Source organism: Protopterus annectens, chromosome 2.part1 (genome assembly GCF_019279795.1).
Source record: "Protopterus annectens isolate FY-2018-M chromosome 2.part1, PAN1.0, whole genome shotgun sequence".
NCBI lineage: Eukaryota > Metazoa > Chordata > Ceratodontiformes > Protopteridae > Protopterus > Protopterus annectens.
In genome coordinates this window covers 343,888-364,979 of record NC_056729.1, presented here as the reverse complement: position 1 = coordinate 364,979, position 21,092 = coordinate 343,888, and positions in this window count along the sequence as shown.

Sequence of the window (21,092 nt, the reverse complement as noted above, 5' to 3'; positions counted from 1 at the left end):
TTCCATAGCATTTGAGTTTATGAACTCAAGGAACCTTTGGGCTAGGGTGTTGGGGCTTGAGTAATGTTCCCAGTCTATGTTTGGGTAGTTGAAGTCACCCAATATGATGGTGTTTGGAGAGACATTTATACTTTCCAGTGTCTTCAGGAAGGCTGTGTGGGTTTCCTGAGTTTGAGAAGGTGCTCTGTAGCATGTTACAAACTGTAGGGCAGTTTTACCTATGGTTAATTGCACCTGGATGGTCTCCGATGCTTCGTGCGTTGCCACTAACCTGGAGGTGTGGGTATCCTTTATGAATATGGATACTGCCCCTCCTTTTGTGGTTCGGTCCGGATTTTGGGGCTGGAGCATGATATGAGGTATAACCTGATAGTGCTGGGGTGCTCTCAGGAGCCTTGAACCAGGTTTCAGTCACAGCACAAACATCGATGTTCTCCATACTGAGGAGGGCTTCGAGGGCGTGCATCTTGAGGTTTAGACTTCTGGCATTGAGCAGTATTACCCTTAGTTTTTCTCCATTTTTGTTTTCTAGGGCGGTAGGTTTATCATTTGAGCCTTGCCTAAAAAGGCACTATGGGGGTGGCAAGAGCCTTTGCCAATATCCAGAAGCCCAGGGGTGACAGGTGCAAGCCGTCCCTTGCGAAGCAGCGTGGCTTGTCAAGCATAGCATGTCATCCCAGGCAGACAGACATTGGATCCCCTTAGAATGACACCAGTAGTTAAGCCAATTATTAAAGCTGATCATTTTGTCTCTGTATTGTGGCATCATTCTTGGTGAGGGTAGGATACTGCTCAGGGTCAGGGTCATACCGGCCTGGGCTACATAATCTGAGAGCTCCTCTATGTCTCTTTTCATGTAGTCCAGGGAGGTAAGTCTCAGGTCGTTCACACCGGCATGGACAATGACTGAGTCATACTTGTACTTGCTGTGGAGTGACCTGAGTGCTTGTGGTATGTGGCGGATTCTAGCGCCTGACAGGCAGCTAACTGTGATCTTTTCCTTGTTCAGTCTGGTGAGAGGGACATCAGTGTGTCTGACTATGGAGTCACCTATAACAAGTGTGTCTGGCATTGTGTTTGTGTGCATTGTGTCAGCTTGCTAGCCCGGTGCCCAACCTTCCACAGAAGGCACAGACATGCACACACTCACAGCTACGGCCAATTTGGAGTGTCCAATCCACCTACAGCATCTCTTTGGGATTTGGGAGGAAGTTGAACAAAATGAAACACTTTGGCAGTGACAGTTAAGAGCAGATAAGCCTCCTGGTTTAAATGAGGGAATTACTCTAAAATTCTTTTTAAAAAACAAAAGGTTGAAAAGAAAATAAATTAGGCAGTGAAGCATGTATTTCAATATATTTGTAAAGATAGGTGTACTGGGTTTTTATGTGTTGTTTTATCAAGTATAGTTTCATACTGATTAATTAAAAGGTTAATTTTACTGGTCAAGTTTTACTTGATTTACTTGAAGTGATCATTATAAAGGTCTTGAGTTGAATGTGTATTTTGTTCTGAGGAAGTCTTTATTACACGAAAGCGGAGAAGAAAAATATTTGACTGCAAATCCAGTTGTGGATCTTTGTTAATATGAGTATTGGTGATTTTTTTTGTACACAATAGTGCAGGTATTCATGTACCACTTTTTTGTTTCTTATCACAGGTGACCAGGGGGTTGGTGTCTGTTCCCTACACAACTTGATGTCAGTGTCTCTTCAGACTCTGATGATGATAGTGGCCACATTGAGGCACATGTGGGGGTGTCAGGGGCTGAATCTGTCCCAGAAGTAGACATCCCTCTTCTATCTCCATTGTCACAAATCACAGTCAGTATGCTCACATATACCCAGTCCCCAGAAACCACAGATATTGGACAGTCAGAAGGTGGGGACATTGAACAGGAAAGTGTGGCAACTATGGCTCCAGTGAGTGTAGACACTGGCCATAGCCAGAGAGCTAGCGAGGTCCCACACAGGGGGATTGACAGGGGTGCTTGTAGGATGCCTGCTGTCTGTCCAGCACCTGTTGCAGGTGTCACATCATGAGTCACTCAGCGCATGTATTGGGCCTTCATAGAGGCACAGACACATTCACAGCAGAACACCAGACATATGCTTAGCGTTATGGATGCAGCACAGTCTGACATCCGTGACTGCCTCCACTGCATTGGGGACACCCTGGATTGATTGACTGATGAAGTGGACAGAAGATGGGCTGAGACAGTGTCTGTCTTGGACTGCACATTGTCTGTCCTAGAACATGTGGTTGGAGTTGGGCGTTGGACTTGTAGACATAGGTCAGCAACCCCATCTGCTGAGAGTTCATGTGACCACGAACAATTATGCTCCCATAGTAGAAGTACATCTAGTGCTACATAGGGGAGTATGCTGTCCACACCATGAAATGACAGGCCATGTATATTCCCATGGGGGACATGGTCTCAGCAGACAGCAGTCACCGTCAGGTACTAGCACCGCTTCTGATCTTGGGCATGGAGGTGCCAGTGCAACTCCTGGCAGAGCCAGTTCACATGTTTGGGGCTGGACAGTGAACTGTGAACTCTACCATGTACAGTCCAAAGCTGTCCAACACACATACATGTACGGCTAGCACTGAGCTTGACTGTGTACATGCACACACTCATACATCACTGTCAAATGCAGCTCAATGACAGACACACAGGGCACCATTCCATGGTCCATCTTACCTGCTTCCCTTCCTGACTCACACACATGCTTTCAACCATTTGGGTCAGCTTAGGCTTTATGCATCTCCACACAATACACTGTGCAAGTGATGATACTTGTGCCACATCCCTGTCATCCTCACCATCGATGCAGGGAAATGAAGCTATGCGTCTGATGCACAGGGTGACTATATTAGTTAACATGTACTTGTGTAATGCAGTGTTATTTTGCCATGCCACATGTAGTGGTTAATAACAGATACTGCATGCTGGCATTTGTCATGAGTATGCCACATACTTTTGTGTACCATATGTTGCATGATGCTGTAATGGCTGTATAGTTACAATGACAGGTGTTTCAAGGAATTGTTTCTGTTTGAGGAGTCTGTTGGGATAACCTACGGAAACACAGTGGTAATAAAGCAGTACAGGAAGGCATGTCAGCACAGCAGAAATATGTCTTCAGCAAGGTACAGCACTATAAGTGCATAGCTCCATAGGTTCATATGTATATAACCGGCTAACATGGACAGTGACAGCATTGAGCATACTCGTGCATCCCTAATCTGTGAATAAGTTTGCTACCCTTGATAAGTGTCACCAGAGTTTTGTGAACACACACATTTACAAGTTGTGGTAATGGAGATAACCCATCTACAAATATCCTGTGTCCAGTACAGCAGCTGTCTGACACCAGTTATGATTGGTGTGTTCTGCATCCCATTTTGTAACCCGCCCATGCTGTGTCACAGCAGATGTGTGCTTCACATGCATGAGGAGCCCGTTTCATGTAGCAAGTACTGTCCGTGTTACACACCTGTCTCTCCAACATGTACTAAGTATACCACAATGATGTTGTAGGCATGTAGAACAGGTGAGACATGTGTTAATCCTGTCATGGATATGCAGGAGCTACACAGTGGAATCCAATACCTCTCTGTATGGAGCCATACACATCCCCTCGAAAGCATTTAGGAGACAGACTACACATGTACAGTCATGACATGGACTCCATAGGACAGGTTACACTGTGTATTGGTATACCATGGAACAAGTGTGGTTGCTACAGTTGTACGATATCCTTGCGTAGTGACATAACAGAGGTGCCATTTCACACAATGATAGGTGTGATGACTGCCACATTCAGTATAGCAGGGATAGTCTGGGATGTACAATAGTGACTCCATCCCCATTTCTTACCGACTGGTGAGACAAAGGCTACATTATTCTCTATGTCCATAACTCCATGTGTAATGGCTCAAGTGTTTGTGGTTTGCAGACACTACAATATTTTGCATGTGTGGATGATTTCCCACAGGATAGTATTGTGCAGTCACTGGCAGTTAGTCTTTGTCAGTGGCTCAAAGTACAACTGACTGTGTCTTAGGCCATCCTGGATAACTGTTGGTTCTGTGTGGGATTCTGTGACAGCTCCCAATAGACAATCACCTGCTAATGTACTCAGCCAGAGATCACTGACAGTGGCTGTGACTGCATTGAGGAAATAGGTAGATGGGGTACTCCAATAATGCAGGATGGTGAACTCCACTGGTGACTGGCGTTATTGTGGCATAGGTCTCCCAATGCTATCTTCCAGAGTATGACTGTCAGACACTTGCATATCCACCAACTGACATAACACACTGTATACAATGTACACAGTTTCCAGCAAGGGCTGTTGGCCTAATATTGTCATACACCTTGACAGGCCATGGTTGGTTGAGTGAGACATATGTCCGACATACATTTCATAGTGTAATAGTCAATGGGCTCTGCTGGTTACAGTCAGTAGGCATGACCTGGCCTTGAGTAAATTAACAGTGTTTGGTCCAGTGTCAGTAGATGTATGGCAGTGTCAGTGCTTGTATCCATGCTAACTCCAATCATGACATTTCAGATGGCATGACTCGGAGATCTGGGTACACTGCTTGGCACTATGTGCTAGTTGTCCTCTGTGCAGGTAAGTATTGCAGTTACGTCCAGCTTGTTGCAAGAAGAGAGTCATGCAAGGTGTCTGTATAGAGCACAAAAAAACACATGAGGAAAGTGTAATATGTACACATTGTGTTGCTTAGTCATGCTGTGGCTCACTTGCCCAAAGGATGGTCCAGGACCTTACCTGCAATGCTCTGCAGCACTGCCATGGCATTCCCGCATGGGGAACCAATTTTACTGCATGTATTTACCAATATGGGTGACCAGTACAGTCCCCCAATGTGAAGCCTGGTGGGATCTGGCCACAGATCATTCTCCTTAGAGCTATTGGCATGTACCCCTCCTTGCAGACAATACAGACATATTTGTCGACAGGCATTTATTACCTCCTGTGGGATAGTTGATGTAGTGCAACTGCACTTCCTCCTTCAGATGGGACAGGCAAGTATGCAGAGCTCTACACCCATGCATTATGTCAGCAGCATTACAACGGATTGAACTCAGCTGTATGTGACAGGAGGGACACAGATTCATCATGGCTCAACAAACCTGACTGGTGGAGAACTGCCATTATCAGGCTGTACAATAACAACTGGACAGTGCTGTGTGACAGTTGGGGTGTGTGAGCCCCCCTAACATAGAGGTACTACCTCCTCATCTAAAAGAAGCACATAATGTTGGTGTGATGTTGTGTAGACATGGTAAGTGACAAAAGTAGCCACCCACACAAAGCAAAACTGCAATGAACAGTGTAGTTACATATGAAACCTCAAACAATAGGCTCAGATTGTCTGTGACCTCATACGTCATGATGTTAATTTGATGGGTCTGGACTCATACCTAACCTGCTAACCTGTACACCCACACTGTCTGCATCAGCTACACTCCCTTGTCCCCACCACATGACACATGATATTCTTACAACTTGTCCTAGAACTTCAATATTTGCAGAGCAGTGCTAACTGACCTCTCATTGGAAGATACACCACATCTATTGCACATGCTAACATTGTGGGCTGCATCCCACATGTGATATGATAAGAATGACTAACACCATTGGGAAACCCTTGCAATCATACCGACACTACTGGCTGCACATCAGCTGAGTGGACTACGGCAAATGTTATACCCTTGCACAGAGCTGGTGCATCCACTGACCAACATAATTAGACACATTAGATTTATCCCAGCTTACGGGCCAGCTCACCCAGTTGGTTCAGCTACTTACCCCTATTGGACAGGGGTTACAAACTGTAATTCAAAATCAACAGGAAGTTTTAAAAGTTGTAGCAACACGATCTTGCAGACAGTCCGTGGTTTCCCCTGTACGTGTTCACGCAAGTGGTCTGGACCAGACGAGACGGAGGTCAGTAACCGACAGTACGGAGGTTACAGAGTTTGGTAACACACCAGCGGTTCTTAGGGACGATATGGCTGCTTCAAACTTGGGACAGAGGAGACCGAGAGATACTACCGACAACACAGAATCGGTGGTGGCTGCAAATTTATTGGCGGCACCCAGGGACAACTTTTCCATTCCTTGTTACCAGCCGGTTGCTTCCCATGGGTCTCAACCTATCTCGGCCTCTTTTTCCGATTGGGTCCAAACCAAGCCTTCCTTCACATCTGCAGGTCTTCATTTGAACAATTCCACTGAGGGATTCTCGTTCGATGAGAACATTCGTTTTTTGGAGGATACCTTATACAGGTACAAGAGCTTGGTGTTAGATAATGCATACTTGTTAGAATGTATCAACAAGGGCATTGTGCCCAAAGGTTTAAGGGTCCACAAGTACCCAAACAATGTGATCGGTGGAAGTGAGTTCCACCTTGAACTGACTCAAGCTTTTGACTGTTGTGGGTTTGAAATAATGAGGGCTATCATCAAGAAAAACGAAAAAGACATTCATGGACTTTCTGAACAAATTTTTAAATGCAATGATGCAATTACTAGTGACTTACTATTCACTGTGGACATACACAATGTTAAATATTACAATATTCGTAAAAACATTGACCAACATTGCGATACTATCATTAAAAGAAAGTTTAATAAACTGAACAGGGACCTTAGGGAATATAGGGAAGGGCGACAGTATCCCCATCCACCCCACCCTAGAGGTTCAAATTTTCAAATTCCTGAGTTTCATCAGAGTTCTGTTCCCAATGGTGAGGTTGTAACTCCAGCTTTAGGGGAGACTGAGGACCAGGGTCCCATTGATACGCTTGGGGAAACTGATGAGAGTTTTTTACCCAGAAGATCAGAATGTATTCGGAAACAACAAGGGGGACAAGGTTTCCCAGTTTATCCGATTTTTTCCCAGGGCAGGAACAACCAAGCGCAGATAAGGGGGAGGAACAGACACCAAGTTTGGCATTAGACAACGGTATTACTGTTACAGACTTGGGGGAGTACCATCTATATAGCAACAAGGGTTACAATATTTACAACTACAGTGAAGTAGCTGTTACTGAAGCTTTCTTTGACCTTTTTACAAAAGGTTTCAAATTTGTTCCAGCTAGAGGTTGTCAATTGGTAAATTGTATTCTTGACCTTAAATTGCTTATCCGCAAACTTAACTTCCAACATTTATTTGGTTATGGCCCTGTTGCTCCCAGTTTGATGTTAAAAAAGACCAGTGCATTTAACCCACCACTTCACCCACAGTTATGTAATTTGGAGTACAGAATTGAAAAAGAAATACGCAAAGAACTAGGTCAGGCTAGTTTTGAACACAATTTAAGTGATGAAGAACACACAGTTTTGTATGACCTAGTGTACAACCATTCCATTAGGGTTATGCAACCGGACAAGGGTGGGGGCACTGTTCTTATGAGCCAGGCTCTATACGAAAGTAAAATGGGGGATATTCTTTATGATACCACTAAATACACTGTCACATCCATTCAAGAGGTACATCTTTCATATAAAAAGATTGATTTAACTATCAAGGATATGTTGGACCAGGAGGTCATTGAATTTGATACCTTCTCTTTTTTGGAAAACAGCCACCCAAAGGTACCCACTATTTTTGGGGTACCTAAAATACACAAACGCATGGAGGACCCACCACTAAGGCCTATAGTTGCTGCCCAGGGCTCTAAGACCCACTCTATAGCTAAATTCCTGGATTGGAAGCTCAAACAGGTGTGGGGTAAAGAGCCATACCTTATCAAGGACTCCTGGGAATTTTTGCTGGGAGTTACTAATGAGTTGTACAGGTCCAATCTAACGTTTCTAACTATAGATGTGGTGGATTTGTTTTCAGTTATTCCCACAGCCGTGGGATTGGAATGGCTGGAAGAGGCTCTATGGGAGTGTGCAGGGATTACAGGGAACGATGTAAACATGATCATGACCTTGGTAGAGTTGGTATTACAAAACAACTACATTTACTATGTGGGTGAGTACTTCAAACAAACAACTGGGGTGGCAATGGGGGCAAATTTTGCTCCAACTTATGCAGATATTATAATGGCTGTCTGGGAGAAGAAATTTGTTTACAACAGTGGTTTTGACAAGTACTGGAACCACTACACTAGATTCCTGGACGATATCTGCATTTTTTGGGTAGGTCCCCCGGAGATCATACATGAGTTTATCACCTACATTAGGGGTACCACTAGTTTTCTCAATTTTACATATGAGACATCTGACCAATCTGTGCATTATTTAGATGTAACTATATGTAAAGAGACAACAGGGTTTACCTCGACAGTATATAGAAAGCCAACCTTCTCGAACAGTTACCTGCACTACTCTAGTTCACATCCAGAGTTTCAGAAGAGGGGTATTATTAAGGGACAATTTGTCAGGGCCTTATGTATGACATCTCAGGATCACCAATTCAACAATGAATGTGACAAGTTGACAACTATGTTCATAGATAGGGGGTACCCCGCCACCATGATTAATTTGGTAAAAGACGAGGTTCTTAAAGGTAGAACTAGTAGATTCAAGCCTATCTTGGGACAAGGCAGCTCAGTAATTGAGCAGGCTAACGCCAAATTTAACAGTGTAGGACAACAATTACTGTTTATCACAGAATATAGTGGTAATGTTGGGAAGCTTAGGAGGATTATTGATAAGGAATTTAAATCATTTCAGGAACTAACAGACCTTGATGCATTTAAGACCATAACCCTTAAAACCGTATACAAAAAAGGTTTCAACATCAAAAGAATCTTAGAGATGGGTCCCACACAACAGCAATCTGAAAATTTACGTAAAGGTACCTTCAAGTGTGGACGGTGTTCCCAGTGTAAACACATTTCCAACAAAGAGGTAGTTTACTTGGAAAGTAGAAACAGGAGGATTTGTTCTAAAAGATTTTACAACTGTCTTTCCTACGGGGTGATTTATTTGGCCCTGTGCCAGTCTTGTCAGGCATTTTATGTGGGGAAGACCAAAAGACAACTTCGTAGAAGGGTGTACGAGCACCTTTATGATATCAACAAATGTGATAGGAACAATGCACTTTACAGGCATAGTTTAGTATGTATAGATGCAACTTACAATTTCTTTGTCTTGGATTCTGTTCCCCAAGATGCCAGGGGGGGACCATGGGAGATATTACTGTCACATAGGGAGACCCACTGGCAAATTTTGTTGGAATCCAACAGATTCCCTGGGCTGAACGAAGCAATATCTATTGTTCCATATTTAAAATTAAAATCTGACAGGATATAATTACCAGCTCTTATTCATCATTTTTTTGTTATATTATACATATATCAAATAATTTTTAAAAAAGATGTTTCAAAATATCATGGTTATATTATCATGAAAATATTTTACTGATGAAAAATGTTTTTAACACTTGTTTTTAACATTGAGGGACAAACTATTAATCACAATGCTATACTGTGTTTTCCTAAGGACGTTTGTGCCTTTAAATTTGATTAATTAATTAATTAATTAATTGATTGAGTTACGAGTAAAGTTTTGAGTATTTATACTGTTGTGATTCACATTTACATTGTCTGATGAAGTCATTATTTTGATGAAAACGTGTGCAATATACATTTGTTGGCGTTAGCATTGGAATAAATTTATTGCTTTGGTGAGCTTGGTGCCTTATTGTGAGCTGACTGATTTCCGAAATTCTTCACTTGAGAACTTGCTTCCGACCATTCTTTTGGTTTATAATTAGACACCTCTTTGTCTGAGTATCCATATTTGTAAGCCCATAGGGGTAATCATCATGGAGCTGATCAGCACACATATGTGTTCTACACACAGTTGACTGTGCACAGTTTGATTGTGTAACAGGAGGAGCATGACTGTTACATGTGGTGGACATTTCTGAGGCAGTCACCATGGATATTGGTGAGGGTACATCTAGGAATACAACCCCCTGGACTGAACCAAGCCATCTGCCTATATCACCCACTCAGGCATTTACAAAGCACCCACTTAGGCATCCATGATACTGTCATTGTAGGAGTCATCAAGTGGTCCATTGCTGGCACACAAATGCAACATAATGGCATCCGCCTCCAATACCTGATCTGTAAGCAGCAATGCTGAACAGAACACAGTCCTGGGCCCTCTACTGCTTGGAATCCATTCAACCACAATACATGCCACTACTGACTGAGAGTGGCTAACAATGTTGGCTGATACCTGCAAATTTTGAACACTCATAGAGTCTCTGTGGTATGTCACTATCCTGCAAGAGGATATTGTGAACACATGCCTGTTGACATACTAATGGCCATAAACACCATGCAAACATATATGTAGTATCATTTCCATCAATTATACCTATGTAACTGGTAAGTAGCACAACAGTCGCAACATGTGATGTACATACTCAGGGGTGAAAGAACTGGTCACACAGACTTGGCCACACAGGTTTACACCTAATGTGCCTCAGATCACCATGTCTCCGCAGTGGTATGCCAAGGATCATATGGCATAGCTGAGTCAGCATGCCAATATCTAGTGCAATGGTCATTTGGTGATGTACCTTTCCAAGCAGTACTGGCAATTGTATGCAACAGTATGGTCCCTCACAAGGACAATTCATGTCTTCAGTATGTCTTCATTGGGGATCATCTGCAATGAGTTTTATTGTCACCTGTGGCATATAGACTACTCAGAGGTGATCTCTGCCTTGCATATGGGGCAATGTGTGACCCTACTTGATTGCATATGCTGCCAATCTGTAGGAGGCATCATAGATGGATAACTCACTGTAAGAACATTAACCTCAAATGTGACATTAGTACATGTTTGTGGGAGAGATTTGTCTAGCAGAATTACACACCAGAACCCTGCCTAATGGCACACAGCACCTCAGTGCACCTCATCATATGCCATCTGTATGATTGGCTTGGCGACCATCATCTCATTACAGGGGGTCTGCCTATGTCCCTCTTGGAGTGGGGGAATATATGCTGATCTTTTAACTACAGGCATAATGATGTCTATGATTGTGAGGGCTATATGGCCATTATGCTAGTGAAGTTTAAATGTCCTAAGGTTCCATAACATGATGTAAAATTGTCTAACAGGCTCACACGCAGACATGGCACCACTTTCAGTCACTGTATACAGGACATGCTTGGCTGTATGCAGATAAGAACACTTACCTATGTAATGGTACACACTATAGATCACATTATGCGTGCCGCAACACACCTCATGTCTGCTAGTACTATCTGTTCAGGATATATTTAGACACCTCTTTGTCTGAGTATCCATATTTGTAAGTCCATAGGGGTAATCATCATGGAGCTGATCAGCACACATATGTGTTCTACACACAGTTGACTGTGCACAGTTTGATTGTGTAACAGGAGGAGCATGACTGTTACATGTGATGGACATTTCTGAGGCAGTCACCATGGATATGGGTAAGGGTACATCTAGGAATACAACCACCTGGACTGAACCAAGCCATCTGCCTATATCCCCCACTCAGGCAACATTTACAATGCACCCACTTAGGCATCCACAATACTGTCATTGTAGGAGTCACCAAGTGGTCCATTGCTGGCACACAAATGCAACATAATGGCATCCGCCTCCAATACCTGATCTGTAAGCAGCAGTGCTGAACAGAACACAGTCCTGGGCCCTCTACTGCTTGGAATCCATTCAACCACAATACATGCGACTACTGACTGAGAGTGGCTAACAGTGTTGGCTGATACCTGCAAATTTTGAACACTCATAGAGTCTATGTGGTATGTCACTATCCTGCAAGAGGATATTGTGAACACATGCCTGTTGACATACTAATGGCCATAAACACCGTGCAAACATATATGTAGTATCATTTTCATCAATTATACCTATGTAACTGGTAAGTAGCACAACAGTCGCAACATGTGATGTACATACTCAGGGGTGAAAGAACTGGTCACACAGACTTGTCCACACAGGTTTACACCTAATGTGCCTCAGATCACCATGTCTCCACAGTGGTATGGCAAGGATCATATGGCATAGCTGAGGCCACAGTCACCCATAAGTGACATACACATAACCTCCCAGTACTCTTCCCTCAGCATGCCAATATCTAGTGCAATGGTCATTTGGTGATGTACCTTTCCAAGCAGTACTGGCAATTGTATGCAACAGTATGGTCCCTCACAAGGACAATTCATGTCTTCAGTATGTCTTCATTGGGGATCATCTGCAATGAGTTTTATTGCCACCTGTGGCATATAGACTACTCAGAGGTGATCTCTGCCTTGCATATGGGGCAATGTGTGACCCTACTTGATTGCATATGCTGCCAATCTGTAGGAGGCATCGTAGATGGATAACTCACTGTAAGAACATTAACCTCAAATGTGACATTAGTACATGTTTGTGGGAGAGATTTGTCTAGCAGAATTACACACACCCTTAAAACAGAACCCTGCCTAATGGCACACAGCACCTCAGTGCACCTCATCATATGCCATCTGTATGATTGGCTTGGCGACCATCATCTCATCACAGGGTGTCTGCTTGTGTCACTATTGGAGTGGGGGAATATGTGCTGATCTTTTAACTACAGGCATAATGATGTCTATGATTGTGAGGGCTGTATGGCCATTATGCTAGTGAAGTTCAAATGTCCTATGGTTCCATAACATGACGTAAAATTGTCTAACAGGCTCACACACAGACATGGCTACATTCAGGCTAGCACCACTTTCAGTCACTGTATACAGGACATGCCAAGCCACACATTTAGTGCAAGTTGGCTGTATGTAGATAAGAACACTTACCTATGTAATGGTACACACTATAGATCACATTATGCGATGCCTGCAACACACCTCATGTCTGCAAGTACTATCTGTTCAGGATATATTATGCATGATGACATCAGCAGGCCTTGTTGTGGTCAGTCCTTTAGGTGGCCACATCACATGCTACAAATATAAATACTGCAAACCCCTACCTAATTCTGGGTTACCAAGGTGATCATATTTATGCTATGTGGACATACACATGCACCACATAGCCTGGAGTAAGGTTAGAACCCCTACCTATTTAGTCTTAGACACTATAGATCACATTATTTATCACACATGCCATGGCTTAAGTCTAATTCTTAACTGTCAGCTGGTAGTCTTAAGGTGGATTACATCATCAGGCCTTGTAGAAGAGGGCAGTTTGGAGGCCAGAAGCAAGTTACAGGGCCAAAAAGGTCATAACCATTACTGGTGAATAGGCCATGAAGGCATGTCAGTTGTTCTGCAGGGCAATACACACACACACACACACACACACACACACACACACACACACACACACACACACACACACACACACACACATGCATGCACAAAGTAGACTGCAGTGAAATTTGAACCCCTACCTATCTAGTCTTATTCATTATAGATCACAGTACTTATCGCACATGCCACAGTTTGCATTTGTTATATATGCGATTGCAAGCACAGTTTGTGCATTACACAGACTAGGCTTGTGTTTAACAGCATCTATGGTTTACAGAGTGATATTGCTTCATACTGTTATCTGCATCTAGTATCATAGCAGTGGGATAACTGTTATTATCCTACCTATGTGCGTGCAGTTACCAGTATGGCCATATGTGGCTGCCTGCAGTTAGATATGCAAACCTGTGGGCATTAACAATTTGTACTGTCCATGCGTGCATTGACAACATTATATATTACACTACCTGCTCACCTGTGTCTCTCTATGTGGTGACATCCAGCAAGCACAGGGAACTGTAGGTAAATGGATTATCTACTGTTGCACCCTTAGTTTGGATCCTTTGAGCAACAGTATGGATGTGTGATAGTGCAGATTTTCTCACCATTATTAGGGTATGTAGGACAATACAGACATGCTTGCACATATTTATGTCAATGACTGTGATGTATATATAAATGTAGCTGTGTACGTGGATAATATGTATATGTGTCATGTAGATATATGGGGAGAGTCTATGTATCATTGTGATATATATAAATAGCTATATATATATCTGTATATATCTATTTGACACTACATTGTGATAGAGAGAGTATGTATGTGAGAGAGAGAGATAGTGACAGATGGATATGTAAACGTATATGTCTGTATGTATAAACATATCTATACATAACAGGTTATTCTGATGAGGCAATAGAATTGTGCTCATTTTAACTAAGTGTTTGGGCATGCCCAGTGTGACTGCCAGTACTTATAAAGTGACTCCAAGCCATACCTACCTGTACTCCAGTCCTGTATTTTGTGTGTTACAGTCCATACCTCTCAACTGTCCAGAGTTTTATGGAATGTCCATAGTTTTGGCTCATAATTTTGGTCTGTTTCTCATAAAATTTGTGGTTTTCTGGCAAATCACTTGGATGAACTGAGAGCTGAAGTCACTAAATAATGACATGCATTTGAGTTTGTGACTTCAAATCTTTCAGAAAAATATCTGTTGAAACAAACCTTGTTATTGTAGCAACTTTTTAAGTTTATGAGAGTTGTTGTTGTTGTGTCTTTCGGCTTTTCCCGGTTAGGGTTCACCACAGCGGAACTCCGGTCCGCTAATGATTGGCAGTGGATTATTACATGCCGAGTTGCCAGCCCTGGCACACAGCCTTCAATGAAGATATGCCCATTCATGCATGTCTCCAAACAGAAGATGCTCTAGCTGAGAATCGAACAGGACAACGTCTTACTGTGAGGCGACAATGCTACTGCAGCACCACCACCACAGTTTTAAGTTTATGAGAGTAGTATTTAAAATATGCCCTTATCTGTGGGCCTCTATTCCCCCATTTTGTCAGGCTATGTCCAGATTTCTTGCAATAAGCGGTTGAGAGATATGTTACAGACATTGACATCTGTCCTTGTTTCTTCAGTACTGCACCAAACTCAAAATGTCCTCAGCATTCCCTAGATGTCTGCTGTACTTAATATGTGACTGAGGTTCTTAATGTTACACCACACACAGGATGACAGTATGTAAAAACACTGATGTAATAATACCTCACATGCAAAATATGTGAATATTTCCAGATTAGAATCATCAACACCATCACCCATGCTAACTTCCCCAGTCCACTGAGCCACAGAGGTTGCCAAACAGAAAGGAATCAGTTGTCACACATTCACCAGCATAAATATGTACGTTGTTATTTCTGCTTTATGTGGGACATACAATGTATGTTAGAGTACTATGCTACAGCCCTGAGATTGCCTGGTCTGCTGATATACCATTCCTGGCTTATTGGGAAAGCGGTTATATGGGAGCACTGCTGCGTTGGGGGTGGGGGAACAACACCACATGATCTGTTAGGATAGACAGTGGTCCAAATATCATGTGACCCCCCACTGTTTAACATCTCCCTTGGCAGATGTAGTGAATATTCCAACCATGAGGCTTACTGATTATTACGGGACACATATTTTTGGACTGGGTATCTGTAGTTCCATGTGGATGTTACAGCTGTTTAAATAGCCCACTATATTTCCTTGCATAAATGCAGCAGATCCATACATATAATACCATATTATATTAATCCTGACAAGTATTGTGTAGGTTAGAGACTTACCTTGCAAATACAGCAGTTGATAGAACTGTAGTTCAAGGCTGACTCTGTGTAATGCAATCAGTACACAGCCAATACATGGATAGGTACAGGTTGTGTGGGTTGCCTGGCATCAACAATTTTGCTATATGTATGTGAGTAGGAGTAAGGTGCTGGTCCCTAGGACCCTAAGTTGTCAGTGAATGTGCTATGTGTTGTCTCTTAACCAAAGCCAGGACATACTGGGCAGGTCTACATCTGCCTACAGGGATATTATCAGGGGTTCCTCCTCCACGTCATGTGAGTGTGGCTGTGGTGACCTAGGCACTGGTGGGGGGCTGTGTATTCCTTCCCTTTGCTAATCCTGCTGCAGCTGCTTCTGCAGGATCATATTGTGCAGCATGACATATACTGTGAATATCTGTGCACATGTGGCTGGAGTGTACTGCAGGGCTCCACCAGACATATCAAGGCACTTGAACCATGACTTCAGAAGCCCAAACACACTCTGTGATGTTCCTAGTCTGTGCGTGTGTCTCATTGTGGCATTCTTCCGTGGGTGTGTGTGCATTTCTGATGGGTGTCATCATCCACTGTTCCAGTGTGTAGCATCTCCCAGTAAATATTAATGTGGGATGTCCCCCATAGCAAACATCTGGTACAGCTGTGATGTGTGCCAGATATGGGAGTCATGATAACTGCCAGGGCTGTCATCACACAGATTCATGATAATCCCCAGGGCATTGCACATGACCTGGCAGTTGATGGAGTGGTACCCATTGTGGATGACATAGATTCTACCCTCTTCACCTGGCGGTGACTTTATGTGTACATGAGTACAATCTATGGCACCCAGTACCTCAGGGTAGTGTGCTACAAAGTAGAAGTGTTGCATATTGCTGGCCATCTCCTCAGGGGTGAGGAGAAAAGAAATGTGCTCACTAGCAGGTGGTAGCATGCCATCCAGGAACTGGTGGAGTACCCTGGATGCTGATGCCTGTGAGACCCCCAACATGTCACCAGTTGGTCTTTAGAAGTTACCTGTAGGTAGTATCCTAAGGGTTACACATACCTTTGTTTCCACTAGGATGAGTTCCCCTTTGTTGGCTCTGGGTCTGATTTGAGAGTGACAGAGCTCAGTGGGTTCTTGTAGTATGTCCTTGTCCACCCTGTATAACTCTACAGTCTCTAGCTCATGTACCCCCTGGAAGGTTACCCTGGGCCTGCACATTCTTCTCCTTCTCTGTCTAGGCCTATTGCCAGCAGCAGCAGCAGCAGCACTGACTTCAGAATCTAGCACATACAGATGTAGCAAACCTGCAGTTAAACTTGCCAAATCTGTACTCCAGTGGTGCAGAGTATGGGGGAAGAATCAGATTTTAGAGTGTGTGCATACTTTACAGTGCTCTGCTGTAGGTGCTGACTCTGTGATTGGCTATCTATGATGCATTCCACCTGCCTAGTATATCATTAACATCATTTAATGGCCCTAGTTTAAGTTAAACAGAGGACAAAACTAATTAATATGTCATTGGCTTTTAGATACACTCAGCACTGTGGTGTGCCATGCAAATGCTTGCCCCGTAGGTAAACAAAGCTTAGCACTTAGTACTCACACGCTCCCAGATTTCCATGCTCAGCATAGCGGCACACCACAAAAACATGTGGAAACATGCTCTTAGCTAAATAAAGCTTAGAAGATAGTCCATGTACACCCCTGAAGGGCATGCTCAGCATGGTGGTACACCATGCAAACAGGCACAGCTATGCTGAAATAAGCTTAGAAGTTATTGGACACACCCTCCCCTGATGCCGGTTACCTTCCTTTTAAACAGCAACTTAGTTCTCTGCCTACACAGAGGGGATATGTAGACACGATTACCTCTGTATGCTATTCAGTAACTCCACCTCATTTGCATAGTGATCCGTGCTCACAGCTTGGAAACTACATGCTTCAAAACCATACCATGTTAGCAACAGCACCAATGCACCACTGCAGATACTCGACACAGGGTCCTGTGATACATTTCTGTCACATAATATTAATTTTGTTTTTCCAATTTTGTAAACATTTTTTATAAAGCATTTTTGTGCACTGCAGTGTGCCACGTAAAATTCCCTGAGTATTAAAAAAATAAAATTAGTTTAACTTATCTCCTTTAATTTTTCAGACACATGGAGGATAGTTTTGCTCATTTCTGTACATGGTACGCCATTTCTGTCCATCTATCTACATTTTTACAGACCCTTTATTCTGTCTACATTCCTGTGCATGGAATTTTTTCTTGTACACTAAGGACACTGACATAGGGCATGCAAAACTGCCTATCTGCTTGCTGGATTGCTCTACTTGTCTCATTTGCATGAGATTCACCTGTTTATCAAGTGATTTGCATGTCATGGAACTTCCTTTGTTGGCGCATGCAGGAGCACCGGCCAGCAATGTTTACTGAATCTAAAAACCTGCTTACTTTCATGTAAGTAGCACGGCACAATTACTACAGAGTCAAAAAGGTCATGTAAGCTTTGTTAAATCCCCCTCTATCTTTCTAAAACAATTTCAAGACAGACCATATAAAATATGAATGCAGTTTATTATTGCTATAATTATTTTAAATTAAAAAAACACAATACTAGCTATATAAGTTGCTATGGAAATCCTTCCATAACTCTCAGTTAATATAGCAGTTCAAGTACACTGGGTAGCATTAAACATTATCTTAAAACAATATCACTAATGTTGTAAGTATCACTATAATGATGGACAATGCTTATTTAAATATTATGTATATCCAAATATTTACATATGCTTAATAAAGTACTGCAATGGATGGAGCAACCAAAGAGCAATAACATTTTCTAAACTACACTCACTAACAAAACTCACACTCCCCTCCTGAAATTACTAATTTCATTGTATAGTCAAAAATGGGCATTTAGTATTAGTGCAATAAAGTACTAGAGAGCTGTGCTTGAAATATAGTATTTAAAATAGAAAAAGAGAACAGCAAATATGATTGCATTTTATTTTTCTGTTTTATCATATTGTTAAAAAGAAAATGTAAGAAATTAGTAAATAAAGATTTTCATATTTATCATCAAGAAAAAATAAAAATACAAAGGGAATCATAGTATAGTCCATCCCAGATAATAGGTAATTAATATTGATACCCCAAGAGTTTTTACTTAGAGTTGAAAGTAATGGATACATGGATTGATCAATAGATAGCTAAATACATAGATATCTCACATTCACTACTCTCAATTCCATAACATATACTAGATGATTCTTCAAACTGCATTGGCTAATGAGGGTTTCCAGGGAGTTATGCCCAATTTTAAAGCAGGACTCATGCTCACTACCCTGCAAACCTTAGCATTTTCACATTGATGTTGAATATAATTGTAAAAATCTCTTAAAAAATAGAGTAACTTGTTAATACCATTTAGGCCCTAAAGGATGCAGAGACTGCTGTGTCTGTGAATGGATCTTGTAATGCAGGCATTAGCTCGTAATATCTCTAATGTCTGTGCATCTACAGGTGACATTAATCTGAGCACAGGAGTACAAGGATGCTTAAGTACATAGGAACATAGGAGCAGTACTAGGCGAAAGATCACAGGAGCCAAGACATGCTGAACCAGATATATATATATATATATATATATATATATATATATATATATATATATATATATATATATATATATACATATACATCTTTAAGTAGACATGCTTAAAAGTTCATACTTCCCTTTTCAAGCATGTAATCGTGCTTACCTCCCAAATTGAACAGGGCTGTGAATGAATACCTTGGTGTAAATTTGTGCTACCTATTAAGTCATCAAGACTAGCCATAAAGATTGTCAAAGTAGTACTTTGACCTAGTGTTGCCACCTTTCATTGTGGATAAAACCAGAGTAAGGCCACACCCCTCACATCACCTGTAACCCCAACCATTCCCACCCCCTCTCCCACCCACATTCTGCCCATTTTGTGATGTTTCTGTGGCATCAGCAGATGAGAACGCACTCTTTTTCCATTCCTGATGCCTGCTTTTAGCCGATTTACTATGCTTTTCTGTAAAAAAGCATAGTAAATCAGCCAATTTAACAAACTCCAATAGTCTGTCTCCTTTTTTGAAACAGAATACCGGAGTTTGTACAGTGTTTTCGGGGCAACCGGAGAATCAGTGATAGTCCAGAAAAAATGGATAGGTGGCAACCCAAATTTGACCTGTAGCTGTAATTTATTCTATTCACTAAGAATACATTGAGTTAGGAATCTCTTCAGTGAGTCTTGTTTATTTGTTGTACATTTATGCCTCCACTGTGTTGGTGTTTGTTGTGCCACTGGTTTTGCAAATAAAAAGAAGATTAAATAAGACAGGGACTTGCATATCTCAAAAAAGCAAGAGGGACGTCATCTTGGAACAGTCCGTAGGATACTAAGTATAATGAGTTTTGTGCTGATCTCTCAAGATACTTGAATGGTTTAAGGCTATTGATGTTCTTAGGTTCATAGGTTCATAGGTTCATACTAGGCTATCTGCCCTAGGGCATTTATAATCCTAGCCAGAATGTGTTTGGCTTTCGCCACCCATTTTAAATTTATTTTGCTATGCCCTTTTTCGAGGTTAGTTTACTGTGCCTCTTTCAAACAGTGACACAGAAGTGATACCCAGGGTAAACCTACGATCTCCCATCCACTCATCAAGATTCCTCTTGAAGAGAGTCAATGAGGGACTCTGTCTAACCTGGACTGGGATTTTATTCCAGAGTGAAGGGAGCCTCTGGGTTATGAATCTGTCCCTCCAGCATGTCCTATTTATTTCAGTGCTGAGGTTCAAGTCTCTTTTCTGGGGTGCAGCATGTCCATTAATTCTCAGGCACAGATCTCCTCTGAACAGACGGTATGCCACTGAGTAGAGCTGGAATTTCTTTAACCGGGCAGCATATGGCATCTGTTTGGATCCTCTTGGTGAGGTACTTTTGGGGTCTTTCCAGTTGCTGCAGGTGTCTGGTAAGGTACATCCCAAAAGAATTGTACTCAATTATGGGCCTGATGAGGGATGAGTAAAGAGGCACAATGACCTCCCTGATCTAGATGTGAATCCCTTCATGATTAGGTGGGCTATATAAAATGTTTTTCTAACCACTTTGGCCACGTGGTTGTCAAATGAGAGATTGCTATCAACTTGGGTCCCCAGGTCCCTAATTACTTCTTCTGTACTTAATGGATTACCACCTATGTGGTAATTTGGTTTTGCCAAAGGGGATGACTATACACTTTTGGCATTTAGCTTGAGGCCATGGCTCTGGCACCAGTTGTCTGTTTCTATGAGGCCCTTTTGGAGGATGCTTGTGTCAGCTGGAGAGTCGATTATGGCGCCCAGTTTGCAGTCATCTGTGAACTTGGTCAGCCAGAGTCCTTCCGTGTTGGCCTGTAACTCCGAGAAATATATACCGAACAAGA